Raw genomic sequence first — 18033 nt, 5'->3', positions numbered from 1 at the left:
TTTCTTTTTTTTTTTTTTTTTTGGTACCAGGAATCAAACTTGGGACCTTGAGTTTGTGAGGCAAGCAGCAAAACCACTGAGCTAAATCCCCAGCCCCTAGGGCTCCTTTTCAGGGAATTTGACTTCTAAAATCATGTAAACCTTGTTTTCCAGGTAGGTCTTATTTTCAGGGAAACACAACAACAACCCAAGTGCTCCGCTATCCATGCGGTGGAGTAGAATTCAGCTGCAAAGAAGGATATTTTGACCCATGCTACAGCAAGACCAATCTTGAAGACATTATGCCAAGTAAACCAGTCACAAAAGGACAAATATTGTGGGATTCCTCTGAAATAAGGTACATAGAGCAGTCAAGTTCATTGAGGAAAGAGAATGGGGGCCGCCCAGGATGGGGGTGCGGGATAAGGAGTCAGGGTTTAATGGGGGCAGAGTTTCAGGGTGAGAACATCCTGGAGGTGGATGGAGGTGACTGTAACACAAATATGTATGTATGCGTTCTGTGCCTCAAAGCTTACACTTAAAAAGGGTTAATACAGTCAATTTTACGTTACATATCTTTTACCATAATTTTAAAAATGTGAATGGCTTGAGTTAAAATCAAGGTTCCAACAATGCCAGGGATTTAGCTCAGCTATTCCACTGCCTGCCTCGAAGGCACAAGGTCCTGAGTTCGATCTCTGGTGACAAAAAACAAAACAAAATAAAATCAAGGAACTAACATAAAAAGTTTTACTTCTGAATCAGTGCGCAAAGGAGTGGCTAGGCTGGTCTAGAGCAATGGCTGTTTGGCTTTGCATTCCCTTCCTCCACTCCATAATCCAACTCTCAGTTTCCACGGGAAGCAGACCCTGGCCCCAGGGACACAGCCCACATACTGCAGGGCACTTCGTGTTGGCAGCCAGGCCAGCAGAACGCTGGGGCTGGGTATGGGCTGACCTCCTCCCACTGCCCCAGGCCCTGCAGATGGCCCCAGGCATCCACCAAACCTGGATTTTCCCAAACTGGAACAGAGAATTCAAGGGGCTGGGAGTGGGAACACTGAGCTGGGAAGCACAAGGACAGAATTCCTCTTGCTTTTGTCAGTTCAACACTGCTATAAAGTGAACCTAGTCTTTCATGGAGAAATCCACTGATTTTCTGCTTCAAAACCTGGCTTCTGCTATACTGGGGTGGTCCCCAGCCAGGCCTCTCTTTGATCCTGTTCATCAAGTTTGCCTTCAAATGCCCTTCAAAGGCTATTTATGGGAGCAGGTTTAAGGCTTTGGGGACTGTTCTTTCAAGATGCAGACATACTTAAAGCCCCTGTCACTGGGGCTAATGGATGTGTCACATGGCCTGGCCCAGGGAGGAGGGGATCTGCCCAGCCAAAGGCTAAACATGACAGAGATTAAACTCACTGTAAACAAGAAGGATTAGGAGCCCAAAGCCGGGTGGCAGGGGGATCAAATGACACAGTGTGTCAGAGAATAAAGGCTCCTTGGGAAGGTAAAGAAGTGGCTGGGCAGGGACAGGGTTGGGATCTGAGGTTATGCCCCCGAAATCAGCAATTGTGTACTTAGTGAACAATAAAAATGTGACAGAGGGTGCAGGCAACAGCAGCTGCAGGCCCAGTGCATGACAAACTGTAGGGCTGGCCCGACCACAGTCTCTGGGTGTTTTCAGCTCGAAACTCCACCAACTGCTGGTTTCTTCTTGACAGGAAGGCACCCAGGAACATCTTCAGTGTGGCTGCCAGCAGGTCCACATGGCAGCGAGGTTGAACCTGTACACTGGGCTCCTTCCCAGCCTGGTGCTTCTCTTCCAGGCCGACCAAGAAGTTTGGGTTCTTCTCTCTCTTTGAAAGCAATCTAAAGAAAGTGACAGGGAATTGGAAAACTCTAAAAATACTGACTTTTTAGAAAGACAGTGAATGGGAAGCAGATGCTGCCCCCCACCCAGGACCTCCGTGGCATCTTGGCTGTGAACTTGGGGATCGTGGCCTCCACAAGGCTTCTAAGGACACGACATGCAGCTGCCCTCTGAGAGCTGTCCTGGCACAGCTCCAACTCCAAGGCACAGGCATGCAGGAAGAGTGGCTATGCCCTCAGAACTGGCTCAGGTGCCTCAGGGTGCAGAGACCCTTGGTGGTGTGAGCCTGGAGGGGGAGTGGGCTCTTCCCGGGGAACTTCAGGGCCTTGATACAGGAAAGCAGTACAGGTGATTAGTGTCAAAGGTGTTCAGAGAGGCGCCTGTCGTGGGTACCCAGAGGTACCCTGCCCGGGGTCTGTGTCATCTGGGAGCTGGTGCGGGGCAGGGCTGAGATGACTCAGAGCCACCCCTGCACACCATCACGTGGAGCACACACTGCACTCACACTGTCATTACCACCAGGGACTCAGCTGCCACCCTGCGCCCACAGAGGCCACACTTGTGATTCAGCAGGGCAGAGGTCACTCACCCCCTTTCCCCATGGGTGCCCCAAACGTGCCACCTCAGCTCCAAGAGAGCAGGTGGAAGGCTCCAGAGGTCAACGGACAACGCAACCCACCCATGCCAAAGCACAGGATTGTCATAGGGCTCCTGGGAAGAGGAGCGCGGCACAGTGGCCAGATGTGGCTGGCGGGGTCCACACTAGTTATTTACCGCACACAACAGGGCAGAAGATGCCACATCTGGGATGTAAGAAGAAACACCAGCCACCACAAGGTCAAGGGCACTCAGTCTGAAGAAAGCTGTGCTGCACACATTTTCCTGTAACACCAGAAGCTCGGCTGCCTTAGGTTGGCAGGGTGCAGATGTGGGGTTGCTGCTCACTCTGGGGCTCACGAGGTTTTCATGTTTCCAGCAAGAGCCATAGAGTACAGTGAAAGGGAACTGCTGAGGAACTACAGATCAGAAATCCTTAAAATTACCTGAGTACATTATGATTCCAAATTTCACTGATGTATACTGTTTTGAAAACACACAATAATTTTATGTCACCTAATCCCTCTGAAAGTTAGGCTTTTCTCTTAAAAATGTAGTCACGTACTTGGGAATTGAGCCCTTCTGCCCACTGTGAGGGTCATACATGCATGGCTACATCTAGCCACGTCAAAGCATGTTGCACAGTTTTTAAAAAATCCAGATAAGTACATTATTTTCACCAGCGCTGATCTCAGGACCAGAAGGGAGGGGAGGTCTTCAGGGGACAGATGGAGCCTGCCCTTCCAATCCCACACCTGACCCTGTGTGGTCCTAATGTAAGAAAACCTGCCCCACCTTCCTGTCTGGGCTCCAGGGCCCCAGGGGCCTGCATTCCGGTTTGCTCAGTGATGAGTGTGGAGTGTCTTTTGAAGCTGTCGTTCACTGTCTTCAGCATCATGCTTCACCGAGGTCACCAGGACAGGGACATCTGCTCACCCTATGGCTACTTCCCAGGGTCCTCACCAAGAGCCTTGGCTGCAGGACAATTACCCCACAACTAGCCTTTTCTCCATGAGTCACAAATCCACACCCCACTCAAGAAGGGAGAGTCCGGAGCACCTCCTCTCTGCCACATGTCCCCACCTCCTCCATCGAAAGCCAGCCCCTCTCCTTGGAAGCCAGAGTCCACCCCTTGCCAACACTCCTGGTGGAAGCCATTCCTAAAATTTCACCCCATGGTTCTCTGCCCATTCCCCTTGTCTTAGTTTCTTTTCTCTTGATGATGCTGAGACAAAACACCGACATCCAAAGTTAAACTGGGCGAGGTTTATTGTAGTTCACAGTTTGTAGAGGTTTTAGTCCATAATCAGCTGGCTCCGAGGCAGGGAAGGAGGAGCATTGCGGAGGAGAAACGGTTCACAGCACACAGAAGACAGCAAAAGCAATGAGACCTAGCAGCATCTTTCTGCCCCTTTTAGCCTACCCAGACTACCTAGGGCACGCAGCACTCACACCTTTAATCCTAGGCCCTTGAGCCTACATCACACTATGAATCAATCCCAGCGTCACACAACGTAGATGCAGCCACTTCTGCAAAAGCCCCACCTATGACCACATGAGGTTTTGGGGGACCTCAGGACACAGCCGTTACCATCCTCAAACATACACTGTGCGAGAATAGTAAGCAATATTTCATACATTACGAACAAAAATCAAGGGAAGAATAGAAATCTCCCTGAGTGCCCCTCTTCCCCACCCCATTTGTTGCAGCAGCCTCTGCCTGAGCCCTGGTTCAGTTACCCCTATGCTGTGGGTGCTCAGCATGCCGTGTGCGTGCACATCTGTTTCCAGGCACATCATCCTCGTGCAGCCAGCACCTCTGTTTCTTTCTCTGTTCCCCAAATGGAAAGGCACCCTGGCCCTCGCCCGTTCTAAGAAGTCTTGCTATGGTGCGTCATCCTTTGCGTTTCTCTTGCCAAGCCTTCGCAGTTTTAAGCAACACGTGGCAGATAGACATTCTCAAACTTGATTGATAAGCTGAACGGCACATGGAGCAGGGTTAAAATCTGGATGAAAGGTCCCTCCCTCCCGCCTGCGATCAACTGAATCTCCCCAGCATCTGGAATGAGGTTTTATGCTGTAGAGATGATTCTGAGGGGCAAGTATGGAACGAGACCTTTATATTCAAAATAGGAAATCCACGTGAAGCGGCTAAAAGGGTAAGTAAAGTCAGTGTGAAGATGTATTTGAGGTGAGAGAAAGATTAGCCACAAATAAGAATAACAAACACAGATTTATCTTACAACCATGCAATCCTGCTGCTCAAGACTCACCCAGAAACAATGAAATATGTGTCTTCCTGTCAATCTCCATACAACAGCTTTACTGTAACTGTCAAAAACTGGGAACCTCACAAAAGTCCCTCAACCAGGAACTGGACAGATTTTGTCTGTCCGTGCAGTGAAAGTCTGCTGAACAGTAGCAGATGAACTACAGATGCACACAAAAACAGGGGATGTGGGCAGTTACTCTGCTGTGTGTGCTGTCAAAACCTATCGTACTGTATCCCCCCCAAAAAGATAAATTTCACTGTGTGAAAATTATAATAAATCTAATTTAAAGATATAATTAGGGAACTTCACTAACATAAAAGTGTATGGGCATTGGACAGCTTAAAGATGAATGCTGTAAGATAACTGCAGCCACTGGCATTTAGGCCAGTGATGGCAAACCTTTTAGAGACGAGTGCCCAAACTGCAGCCCAAACCCACTTATCACACAGAGCCAACCCTTTGATGAAACCTGAATATCCAATGCTTAGCTGCTGGGCCATTTGGCTCATGTGCCAAAAGAGAGGGCTCTGTGTGCCCAAGGTGGCACGCATGCCTGGCTTTACCACCACTGTTCTCGGCTGAAAGGGTGAGGGTGGTTTGTGGGACTGTACTGACTACACATACTGTCAACCACACAGTCGTAATCCCAGTGGCAGCACATCAAGGTGAGGTTTCCAGCTTGCCTACAACTCCTGAACATTCTTGAACAGCTGGCTTCTAAGTAATCACACTTTCAGGGAATTAACTTTTTTTATCGTTTTGTTTTGTTTTGGTACTGGGATTGAACTCCGGTCCTTGTGCTTGCAAGGCAGGCCACCGAACCGCTGAGCTAAATCTCCAGCCCTAACTTTTTCTATCTTGCAATAGAGTACAGGTATCAGATTTTGTAGATGTTTTCTATGTGGCTGCTATATTAAATTTATTCACTATGAGGTTTTTCCTGATAAATAACATGGTGCACAAGTAATGTGACTTATTTCCTCTAACTTTTTTTTTATATATCTAGTTTATTTTATATTAATTTTTTTTTTCAGAAAGAATCTCACTATGTAGCCCAGGTTGGCCTTGAATTTGTGGTTCTCCTGCCTCAGTCTCCCAAGTTCTGGGTTTACAGTCATGCAAGCACCACCGTGCTTGGCTTTAATTATACTTTTTGTTGACTCTTGAAGTGTTTCAGAACAAGCTGGGCTGTCCTCTGTATTGCTGACCTTATAGATGTGTAGATGTGTTCCTGATTTTGTAAACAAAATACTGCATGCCTCCTCATCAGTGCTGATGATGGGAAGTATTTTTCCATTCACAATTTATAAGCTTTGGACAACTATGTTTTCAATTTAACCTAAAGCATTTGGCCATGAATTAGGATAATCATACGGCTTTTCTCTTTCACCTCTAATCTTGATGAATTATATGAATAGTTTGTTTGATGTAGAATCAACTGTACCTTCCCAGAGTCAAACCACAGTTTTGATGTATCATAATTAAAGTACACCAGTTGTATTTCATTTATTACCATTGTACTTATTGCCCAATCATTTTACTTAGTGTTTTAGAATTGTTTCATAGGTGAGATGTCAGAGTCGCTTTCTGGGCCCTAGTTTGTAGGTTTGGCCATCAGAACTGAACTTGTGATATCATTTTTCTCATTTCTCAACATCACAAATTTTTCTCTTGTTACATCTTAGTCATATCTGAAATTAAGTATTTTTCCTACTTCAAAATATATGCATATTCATTCAAGAGAAAGACACAAGGACCACTGTCCCCTTCTCCTCATTGACACAATAACCTTCCTTTAGAATAATCAGAACACCTTCTTACGCCCTCCTTTCGTTCCTTTCTTCCTTTCTCCTGTAAAGTCCAGCATGAAAGCTGGGGGGGCGGGCAGCAAGCCAGTTCTCAGTCTCTGTCAGGGAGCCTAGTGGGGCAGATCTCTGGTGTGATGGCAGTGCCAGCTGGCTTGGGGTTGCCATGGAGCCAGGGTAACCCCTGTAGGGAGTACTGGAGTTGAGAGAGTGATCAGAGCTGGGTTCTGAGGGGCTTCACTATAGTGGAGAAGCCTGGGAGGTGCCATATTGGCCTAGTGATCGATGTCAACATCGCCAATAACCAGAAGTCAGGAAATCATTCAGCAGCTACTGGGATATAACGGTGGCACCATAGGAATTGTGCCTATGGTGTTCCTTCCAGACACGAACATAAGCCTCATCCCAAGGAAGTACCAAACAAAACCAAACTGAGGGCCACAGCACTTCTGAATCTTCAAAAGTCAGGTTCATGAAATGCAGGGAGAGTCAGAAATTGTCTCAGAATAGGGACTGAAGAAAAACGGACAAGCAAGTCCAAGCCATGAACACAGGCTGAATCACTATGATCTGCAGAGCTTTCTGGGATGACTGGGGAAGCCCAAAGAGAGCCTGGGAATCAAAGAACCACAAGGTGTCCCTTCAATTCCCTGCCACCTCCACCAAGCTGTGGAGGGGCCAGAGAGGGACCTTGTGGGTCAGAAACAGGGCAAACAGTTCCAGCACCACACACCCTCTCAGAGGCTCAGGAGACATTCTTATGCTGGTCTTGCAAGCTTTCTGTTCATTTAAAATCAGGTTGAGTTGAAAGAATAAGCTTAGAGGATCTCAACAACTCAGCAATGTCAGTGCTCATCAAAAGACTCAAACTCTGCACATCATTTTGACCCAGGAGTAAGCAACATTCTCTGAGGACATAATCACAAATGCTACAAAGATTTAGCTTTGAACTGACCCTCTAGGATTATTTACGAGTTTGAAAAATGAGAAGCAATCTAAAAAAATACTCTAAGAGGATGTGGAAACATAAATGATGGTATAACCATGAAGCGAAATACTAAGACAGCTACTCAGAAAGATGTTTGAACAAATCATTACTGGCTTGGGAAAATGTTTAGGATACATGGTGAGTGGAGAACACAGGTGTGAAAACATTATATTCAGTTCCTCCCATTACCTAAACAGCAGAACAAGCGTCCTGCATGTGTGCACATGTGCGTGCATATGTGTGTATGTGTGTGTACATGTGTGAGCATGTGTACGAGTCCCATGGAGAGCAATTAACTGTATTTAGCACAAGGAGGCCCGGAGCCCTCACCTGCAAACACCCCCTACCTCACCCAAGCTGGGATAGCAAATAGGATTTATTTCCCAAACACACAAGGTGTGAGGGAAAAATAGGGTGAACATTTACTTTTAAAAAAATTTATTACAGTAAAAAACACTTAGCAGCTGATCACTCTCAAAATACTTTCCTGCACTCTAACCACACTTATCTTCTCTTTCTCCCCACTTTCTGCAGCAGTCTAGAGCCCTCTTTCCTGAGAGTCTGCAGCTGTGCCGTCCTGGCTGCCTCGATGTCCTGGATCCATTCCGAATGCTTCTCTTCCGTGGTCATTAGATGCTGGGGAAGAGCCAAAGGTCCCATGGTGCCAGATCTGGTGAACAGGTGGGTTAGGACACAGCGTAGATTGCTGTAAAGACTTCAGAATTGATTCGGGAGACCAAGGCAGCCACAAAGAAAGACACTCAAAAAAGAGGACTTTCAGAACGCCTTCAGAAAGTGGCAAGAATGATAGAATTAGTGTGTCCACAGTGAGGGGGATGTGTCTTTTTACTGCAATAAATTCTTTTTAATTTAAACACTCCCCCATAGGCTGTGGTCACGTCTCATATATCTTTATATAGATGACGATCCACTATGGGATCCACTATGTAACTTATGACACACGGTTTTGCAAACACACTCGTGGGTCTTCTAAATCAGTAATCAAGTGTAAGACCCAGAACATCCCACAGGAAACATGGGAGCCTTGGGAAGAGTTTGATGAAGAGGGTGGCCCTCAGGACATCTCTTCATCCCAAGTGGGCACTGTCTTACAGGGTCAGAGACCCCAGGAAGCTGCTGTGGGCTCAGGTGGGGCCTCCCTCTCCCACTACAGCCCACAAGTCATTGTCTGGGAGGAAAAGTTCTTAAGCCACTCTGACCCAAACAGGTTTGAAAATCGCCAACAATGGGGTGGCCTTGGCCATGTGTGTGTCCTGAGTGGATCCAGTGGAGGCCACGGCTTGCAGTCACCAACTCGACAGCGGTGCTCAGTACACTGCCCTTCTCTGAAGACCTCTCCATGCATGGCTGCAGAGATCCCTTTTGTAAATCAATGGGAGGGGCAGGAGTGATGCAGGGATGTGTTCCAGTGACAACAGTGTCCTACGGCCTCCCGACAGTGCCAACCTCAAGGGCTCCCTGAAGCTGATGGAAGGATGTGCAGCCCTCGCTTCTCCATAGCCAAGAGACAGGGGCTGGCTATGCAGGCCTCCTGGATGGCTCAGGACCTGGTCCCCAAGGCTCCCCCTATCTTTTCTCGGTGGCGGTCACAGGAGGAGAGGAAACCCTGGGGACAAGGATTAAGAAAATTGTTGTCTCTATTTAATTTACCCCCTCATTTGACTAGCTATGACTGAAAAGATGGATGTATGTGATTGTAAGAGGTTTTTGTTTCCTCTGTTAATTACAGATTCTGGAACAGGAAGTACGGTGGGGAGAATCCTCACCCCTGACCTTTGCTTCCCAGCGACGTCTGTGAACATGTCATATTACATGGTGAAAGTGCTTTGCAGATGTAATTAAGACTATGAATCAGCTGACTTTAAAATAAGATTACCCTCCAGCACATGGGTGGCCCTAAATCCAGACACATGAGCCTCCACAAGCAGAGGCCTTGCTTTGGCAGGCAACAGAAGAAGGAAGCAGAAAGATCCAGGGCCTGAGAAAGGACTGGTGCGCCTGGCTTGGTTGGGAGATGGAGGAGACCAGGCAGTGGCAGACAGAGATCTAGGTCCCAGGAACACAGGCAGGTAGCTGTGACCTGCCTTTCACTGGGGAGCCCTGGCGGACTTGTGACCCATTGAACTGTTCAGCAATAGCAGCATTCCCAGCTGCTGTGAGAGTTTTGTCATTTGTACTGGCAACAACTGAAAATCAATACAGGAAGTTTTCATAATGTATCCAACAAAGAAACTGCTAGCCAGAACACACAAACCACTCCTGCAACTTGATTAAACACACACACACACACACACACACACACACACACACACACAGAGTAACAGAATATGGGCAAAAGAGCTCAAATAAGTGGATACCCAGGGAAGCAAGCTGGTCCCGAGGTCATGAATCGCTAATGGCTGGGGAGGTAAGGGATGCTCAGCCCACAAGTGCCACCAAAGACAAGTGGCTGTACCAGGCAGAAGCCCATTTGGACTGCACAGCATCCCACCCCTGCTGGCCAGGGCAGGCCCAGGGACAGAGATGAGGGTTCCACTTAATTAATATAGATTAATAACAGACCTCCAGAGAATCCCACCCAGGTAGATGCCTTTCTTTGCAGTCAGAGAGAGCTTAGCCTTAGCAATATCACTCAGAGTCTTTGGAAGCTTCTAGAAATGTACAGTGGGCACACTCGACCAGAAATGAGGTTTGGTTTTGATGGTGACAGGCACACTGAGGGTTAGACAGAGGTCACATATGTGCATCTTAAAAGAGGAAAGAGTCACACCGTGATTTCAAACCCTGTTCTCTGCAGCAGGAGCGAGAGGTGAGGGTACGTTACTTCCCTCCGCCAGAGTCACAGCTGGCAAGCACTATAAGGGTCTAATTAATCCAGTGCCCTTCCCTCTTGGCTGAGAGACTAAAGGCAAGTGACAGATGTCATTTGTGTTGGCTTCAGGAGAGCTTTTGAGTTTGTTCCACATGATTTGTTCACCCAACCCAAAGATGCCGGCAGTTTGAGGTTTCATCAATGGCTCGGTCTCCACTGTGGTCCCTGAGAAAGGGCATCATGGAGGTCCTGGAGACAGGTAAGGAAAAAAGAGGAGGAGACAGGAGAGGGAAAAGGAGGCTGCCAGGGAAGAGCTGGCCAGGCTGGACTTCCTGGGCAGTGGAAGCCCAGCACTGCCTGTGCCACTGCAGATTCAGTGTAGCTTAGGGCTACAGGGAGACGGGAGGAATGGGGATTACAGCCTGCAAGGAGCAGGTGGCGCCCTGGAGAGGAGGGAGGCCCCGCTGTTCAGTAGGAGCAGTAAAGGGATGAACTGCTGCTCTCCAGAAGGCTCAAGGTGGCCGGACTTCCACGGGGTTGAAGTAGGCAGCGCCAGACACAGACCTGGGAGGTTGGGGTCCAAGAGCAGGGGAAGGACCCCCAAGATCTCTCCTCAAATCTGTCACAGATACAGGGGGGTGCCTTGAGCAGCCCCAGAGCCCAGGGACCACAGTTCAGGAACATAAGGCAGGGCCCCGCACCTATGATCCCAGCACTCGGGGAGGCTGAGGCAGGAAAATCACCAGTCTGAGCCCAGCCTAGGTAACTGAGCAACTTAGAGCCTGTATCAGAATTAAAAAGGAAAGAGGATGGGGGTACAGCTCCCCAACACTGAAAAACAAACAACAGAAAAGCTAAAAAGACAAACAGGGCCCACGCAGGTTAGCTGCATCCATCCTTCCTCCAGGGTTTCTGGCAGTGAGGAGGGCTTTGGGGCAGAGTTTTCAGGCAATGTCTTAGACTCACCTACCCAGAGAGTCCGGGCAGGGTAAGAAGATGGGAAGGCAAGGAGAAGACTTTAGGAGGCAGGGAAGAGATCAACTGCAGAGAAAGGGTCCCTCCAACTGACTGCAGATGGCTGAGGGGAGAAAAGCTCAGTAGTTTTAACTGACATAAATTTCAGGGGGGAAAGAATTCGAGTTTTATATGAAATGGAGCAAATATTAAACATGGGCAGTCACGTAAAGCACCCCTTGCTGGGGTGTGAAGCCCCAGGGTTGCGCCTGCAGAACACAGGTCCCTGAGCCTCACCCACTCGGCTTCACAGGGCCTGTGGACAGCCCTAGAGCCTGGGCACAGGCCACACCTCCAGAATGAATGGAGGACGTCACAAAGGAAACAGGAAGTGAACCCAGATGACCGGCCATTTTAGGAAGGCAAATGGCCACTCATGGCTAGGAACAACTCCTGTGTTAGGACGTCACAAAGGAAACAGGAAGTGAACCCAGATGACCGGCCATTTTAGGAAGGCAAATGGCTAGGAACAACTCCTGTGCGAAGAGAAAAGTCAGCCACAAATAGAATGGACACAGCCTTTGCTTTCAGCCTACGGGAGCCCAGCACTCCTGCCCCTCCAGTCAGCCCTGTTTCTCCATGTCCTGGGTCAACCTTCCTCCTCCAGTCTTTTTTTTAAGTGTGTATCTTTAAGGTGTGTGACACCATGTACAGATAAACACAGTCAAATGGTCACTATAGCAGGCAATTATCATATTCACCACCTTCCCTTTACGTGTGTGCTAAGGGCACCCAAAATCTACCTGAGGGACGACGCCTGCCTTGCAAGTGCAAGGTCCTGAGTTCAATCCCAGGTACCCCTCCCCAAAATCTACCCGAGGCCCCCTTTGGATGCACTATGGTCCACATATTTGTTTCTCCCCACAGTTTGCGTGTTAAATCCTAACATCAACATGGTGGTATGAGGAAGTGGGCCAGGCTGTGATGGTGGAGTCCTGATGCATGAGATTTCTGTCCCTTTTCTAACAATACGCACCAGACCACTGCCTTCTCCCTCCCACCACATGAGGACATAGTCTGCCTTTCACAGATGAGCCTCTGCCAATACCCAGTCAGCTCGCACCTTGACCATGGGCCTGCAGCCTCCAGAACTGTGAGACGTGAATGTCCATCATGGACAAGACACTGGGTGTCAGGAGCAAATCTGTGACAGAGGCCTCAAAGGACTGGAGGATCTGGGGTGCCACAGGTGGAATCCCGGGGGGAGCCCCTCCTCCCTGCCACCCAGGTTTTTCTTGCTTCTTTTTAGATCTCAGATTCTTCCTTCACACTCTTTGGGCTCGTGGGCCCCTAGTCTGTGGTCCAACCCCCCAACCTCCTCAGACCCCGACATCTGCCCACTCCCCGCCCCCCTGCTGTCCTGGGTCCTACTGAAGCCCATTTTCACCACTCACCTAGACTAGGTGTTAGTGTCCTCACTGGCCTTCCCATCCACACTGGACCCCCCACCCGCACAAAACATAGCCCCTCAAAGGCCAGTGTGAAATGGGTTATTTCTCGATTAAGGCTTCCAGAGATTTCCTCTTCCTTTTCAGATGAAGATCCCTGTCTTCTCCTGGTCTTTACCCCGGCATGCTCTGGCCCCACCTCTTCCTCCACATCCCTCCTTGCTTCCTGATGACACTAACAATCTTTGCGGTCCCCACTTGGATACCCCTTTCGTGGGAAGCCTTCCCTGCCCGGTTGTTGCTTGACCAGTAGGCTTCTCCACCTCACAGCACTTCCCACAGCTATAACCAGTACCGGTGTGTATGGTGGGGCTGTTTGTCCTCCTGCTGGACCATGAGGGCCATGTGGACCTGGCATGCTTCTGCCGCTCACCATGCACCTGCCTGGCTCAGAAAACACCACCCTCCTGAAACACCAGAGGAATTAAAGAATTAATCCTAATAGTGTTGGAAAAAACCATGTGCAAAACCTAGCACTGGACCACACAGTGGAAAGTCAGCCAGTGCCAGTCAATGTCAGCTTGAGGAGTGCAGGGTGCCACACTAGAACACTCCAGGGCTCCATTTTTCTCTAAAAAGTGTGATTTGAAATAAGTGGACCTGAGGAGGAGGGCGACTTGTGTCTTGCTGAACTTCCTGCCTAGTCTTGTTTCCCCTCCTGTGTCCGGAGCCAACAGACAAGATCTCCCTGGGCACTGTGGTGGCAGGCCTGGCTTCAGGGGGCTCCAAGTGAAAGGCAGGGAGGGAGCTGTCTCCAGAGGAGCTGCCTGTGCCCGGGTGAGTGTGTGAGGAACCGAAAGGTCCTGGGCCACTTTCTAGCTTCCCTCAGGCAAAACAGCAGAGAAGACTCTGAAGGTCCCTGAGACAGCTTCCAGGCTGAGGGACCAGAGGAGGGGCAGAGGAGCGGGATGGGGTTGGAGGTGACACAGCCTGGCCCACTGAAGTGAAGGTTTGGGGGATGGCAAGGTCCTGGTGGGAGTCAGTGGTAAGAGTAAATGAGACCAAGGGAAGTTATTTAATGCCAACATTTCCTAATCATAACTCTGTGCTCCTTTGAAAGGCCCCTTGAGCCAAAATCACTGAGGAAAATCAAGTGGTGGAGAGCTGATGGCTGCAGGGGTGGCTGCTCTGCCTCAGGTGACACTTTGGAGGCATGTCCCCTGCTCCTTTCTCTGGGACTTGCCTGGCCACCTTCCAAAAAGCAAACCCCACAGGCTGAGCCCATGCAGGCCAGAAGACAGATGGCTCCTCAGGAACCCTGAGCCCACCAGACACCACTGCTGGTGGCCTGCAGGACAGAGCAGAAAGCCAGGGAGCCGATTCATTCCTGGGACATGGTGACCTCTGCCCACAGAGGGGGCTCCCAGCCTCCAGCAGCAGTGAGCAGAGCTGCAGAAATCCAAAGGCTGTCTGTGCCCAAGAGCCTATACTTCCCACACTAAGCGTCCTTCTGGGTGCAGTCATGTGGGTAGGCCCAGATTCCCTACAGTGTCCCCAGGAGCCCAGCACTGTGGCACCTGCTGTACTCGGCACCACCCAGAGGGTCAGCAGCAGCCCTGGAGCCCTTTGCGCCCAGCAGCATCAGGGTCAAAGGTCCCCACTCAGGGCCCCACCAGGTCCTGGGGCAGGAGACAGATGCAGGCCCCACCCCAGGTCTCCGAGGAAGTGGCCAAAGGTCTACTTCCAGGAGACTCTGTGGACCAGAGAAAATGGAAAGCACCCCTGGGATGTGAGGTGTGTGATTAAAGACAAAGAGATGATTTCGGGGCTAATCCTGACTGTGCCCAACAAATATTCTTTAGGAAACATCAGTGCCACCTTTGCTTAGTTCCAGGCTGCTTTCAGGGCTCTTCTTCTCCCCAGAGGGTCCAAGTACCCTGTCCCTCTGTCACCCCGGTCACCTCCTGGGGCCCTCAGGCCTGTGACTGTGGACTTCCCCCCTCCCCCCCTCCCAGGACCTCCCTGCACCAGGCTTTATTCTCTTCTTTCATTCTTATTCACACCCCTAATTAAACGTCCACTCCTTGGTTTTCTGATTTTAAAAAGATGATTAAAAAAAAACCTAATCCAGCCTGTTCACTAGAGATATTTAGAAGGATCTGAAAACACACATGCGCACAAACGCACACGCACACACAAGGCTGTGAGCTGCCTGTGTCCTGGATCGACAATGTATCACTGACCGCACGAAGGAATTTGGAAGCTTTTTAACCAGAAGGACGGGGAAATACCTCTCTGCAACAGAGTGGCAGCCTGGATGTCAGAGAGGAGGGAAGAGTCATTTTAGAAGGCAGGAAGCCATCCCTTTCCAACGTCTTCACCCCTCCAGAGGCTCCACCCCCACAGCCTGGGCTCCAGAGGCTCCACCCACCGGAAGCCCCGCCCACCCAAGCCCTACCCAGTACTGACTCAGATAAGGTGGGACCTGCTGGTGAGCTGGTCCAATGCGATCCCCTAATAAGTGCTCACTGGCAAACAGCCTTACTGTCTTGTGCGTCCCAAGGAGGGCTTTGGGAGGTGCAGGGCCCCAGAGGTCAGGCCCTGCGGTGCCACCTGCTCACCAAGGAGGCCAGCCCTGCCTCTGTCACCCAGGGTACTGACCACCCTGTGCAACCCTTCTCCCCTCTTACCTGCGAGGTGAGCCCGTGCTCCAAGGCTGCTCCCCTCCACAGAAATAATTTATAGAAGGAACCCTATCCTCACCTACCAGGGCGGTGGCTTGAGAAATGTGCCAGACCACTTGATTTCCAGGTGGCAAAACAGCAAGAAGGGAAAAAGTCAATCGTGTTCCATTTTCATCAATAACAGACTTTAAAAAGTTTTTTGACTAACTTCTTTTAAAAATAATTGATTTTTTTCTATATTTGATGAAGCCCAGAGATGGGGAGGAGGTTAATGTTGGGCTGACTGAATGTAGACCTAAAGAAGAAATGATACTAAAAATAATTATTATTAATAATAATAATAAAGGAAGAACAGCAGCTACGAAAGCCATCAGCCGGAAGAGTGCCACAGAGCCCAGTGTCACCCGAGTCTCAGAGGACAGAGAGGACAACCTAGGGCTGGACTGTGGTGTCGGGAGCCTGACCAGCAGAGCTTGCTGTGTCCTGGCTGCAAGGTGAAAGCAAGAGGCCCTTGGAGGTCACGTTGGCACCGCCCCCCCCGGGATAATAGCGGCTTTTGAGGGTTGCATGAAAATAATAAGGTTAGAGAAATCCAAGAAAGGAGCGTCTGAAATCAATTATAGACCCGCTGCCAGTTCCTCGGGGTTTGATGTTGTATCCAGCACATTCCATGCACGCTCTGGAGGCACTGAGGGTCTGGTGCCGACGACACCCGGTTAGCGGTTAGCGTGCCACATTCCAGCTCGTCGTGCGCCAGGATGTTCCGTATCGGATCAAATAAGAAGCTGGGGACTCAGCATCGGCTCTGTTTGTGGCATCACCACCACCCACCCTGCAGGGGAACAGCTGCTGAGGTCTCCCAGCCCCCGGGGATCTCATGTTGTGCCACAGTGACTGGCGCCGCGGGGACGCGAGCCAGGGTCTGTCTCAGAGGGTGGAAACGTGTGTGCATTGGGTCTTTCTGTTTTCAGCCAGACGTTTGTTTCACTTCACTGTGCTGTGGTAGAAAGATGTAACCCCTGAAAGTCAGGATCTGGTAGTTCTAGAATCAGTGCCATCGCTAGGGGAAGCCGGTCCTGCTACTTTGCTTCCTGTTTCCTCAGCTTTCTAGATTTCTTGGTTTTCCAAGCAAGACCCTTTCATAGCTTCTCAATTCTCACACAGTTGCCAGCCCTTCTACTCTTCAGTCACTGCTCAGCTCTCCTGGCTGCGTCCCCTCCTCTATCTGGCAGGCTGATTGTCATATTGTACCATTTTAAAGAAACTAGCTCCTGCCTACTCTCTTCTTTTTTCTTTACAAGACACAAGACCAGAGCCCACCTTCCCATTTTATAATTCAAAGCAACACTTTGGCTATTTGACATCTGTGGCCTGAGGTAGCTGGGGAGGGGGGAGCTCGATGCAGCTGACTTGAATAAAAGAGCCATGGAAACAATATTCCAAATAAACACAAAACATCAGCCGTCTCTGGTGAAGGAGCTGGCCTGCTTGTGGGAAGATCTGCCAGACAGAGCCACCCCCAAGCCACCCTAGAGCTGGCAGACCCAGCCCGTCACACCCCATTAGACCTGGGGCAGAGCTAGACTTGTGTATCTCTGCTCAAGAGACACAGAAACGCTACTGACGGCCTAATTCCTTCATGCCAATGAGGGTTTGGAGAAGAGACTGGAGCGAATTTATGTAGAAGACATGAAGTCCTGGCATAGCTTTTGTAAATTTTGAGGTACCTTTTTAGGTCAAAGGAACATATCGGCTTCCAGTCTGAGGGGCTTTTGACAATTCTACATGCTGGTAAGACTCCCCTGAGCAGCAGGGGAGCACTGGGGAGCACAAGGAGCATACCCCTCCAACTCGAGGTCCCCTGGACATCACTACTTCTGCCTCTAGTCCTCCTCTTCAGCTAGAACTTGTTAGTTCCTTGTCATTTTCTCTACCAGGGCATCTCAGCCATCCAAGCAAACACCAAGAGGGGAAGTCGCATGAGCTATCCTAGAAGAAAGAGCGGCATGTCCCCAAATCCACTGACTAACTGAAGAAGTGCCAAGGCCCAGAATAACTGCTCTCATCCCAGCCAAATGCACACCTACGAAACAGCACATCCATATTGCGGTAGGAGACTAGGGCTGGGCAAACTGGACAAACAATTGAGGGGAATGTGTCAGAGGTCAGAAAAACCCAGAGGACATGAGCAGAACATGGGACCCTAAAGGCCAACAATGCCATAGCCCCGGGGCGCTGAACACAGAGCCAGTTGGAAAGTGGTGTCTCTAAGCCTCTCCTCTGAATCTGGCAGTGTGTGCAGAATTGATCAGAAAAGTGCTGTTCTCGATCCTTTATTATATTTGGAAGGAAGTCGAGAGAGTCTTCCAATAGGGCAGTTTAAATCTGCAGGCACGCCGAGTGACTTTTTGACAGGACAACTGTCCCAGTGCATTATTTGCACAGAGGGGAAGCCAGTCCTGGAATCCCGGACACAGCAGAGCCCCTCCCCTTGTCCTTGAGGCCACTGTGAGTCTGTTCATGGCCCACACTTGCCCCGAAGAGCGTTCTCCTTCCCCACCTTCAGTAAACACACACCTCCACTGTCTTTCCCATGCACCACA

At 49.8% G+C, this 18033-nt stretch overlaps 1 long non-coding RNA gene across 1 annotated transcript; it reads right to left on the bottom strand.

Moving 5' to 3' along the window:
* Window positions 1–1117: 1117 nt before the first annotated feature.
* LOC104863622 lies at window positions 1118–15136 on the bottom strand. The gene is made up of 3 exons (XR_780639.1): window positions 15038–15136; window positions 13102–13213; window positions 1118–1847 (listed from the first exon to the last, which is right to left on the bottom strand). It is a non-coding gene; the product is annotated as an uncharacterized LOC104863622 (long non-coding RNA).
* Window positions 15137–18033: the final 2897 nt, after the last annotated feature.

This window comes from Fukomys damarensis, unplaced genomic scaffold, assembly GCF_012274545.1.
Source record: "Fukomys damarensis isolate Sample0158 unplaced genomic scaffold, DMR_v1.0_HiC HiC_scaffold_16, whole genome shotgun sequence".
NCBI classification, from domain to species: Eukaryota; Metazoa; Chordata; class Mammalia; order Rodentia; family Bathyergidae; genus Fukomys; species Fukomys damarensis.
This window is presented reverse-complemented; position numbering and strand designations above follow the sequence as displayed.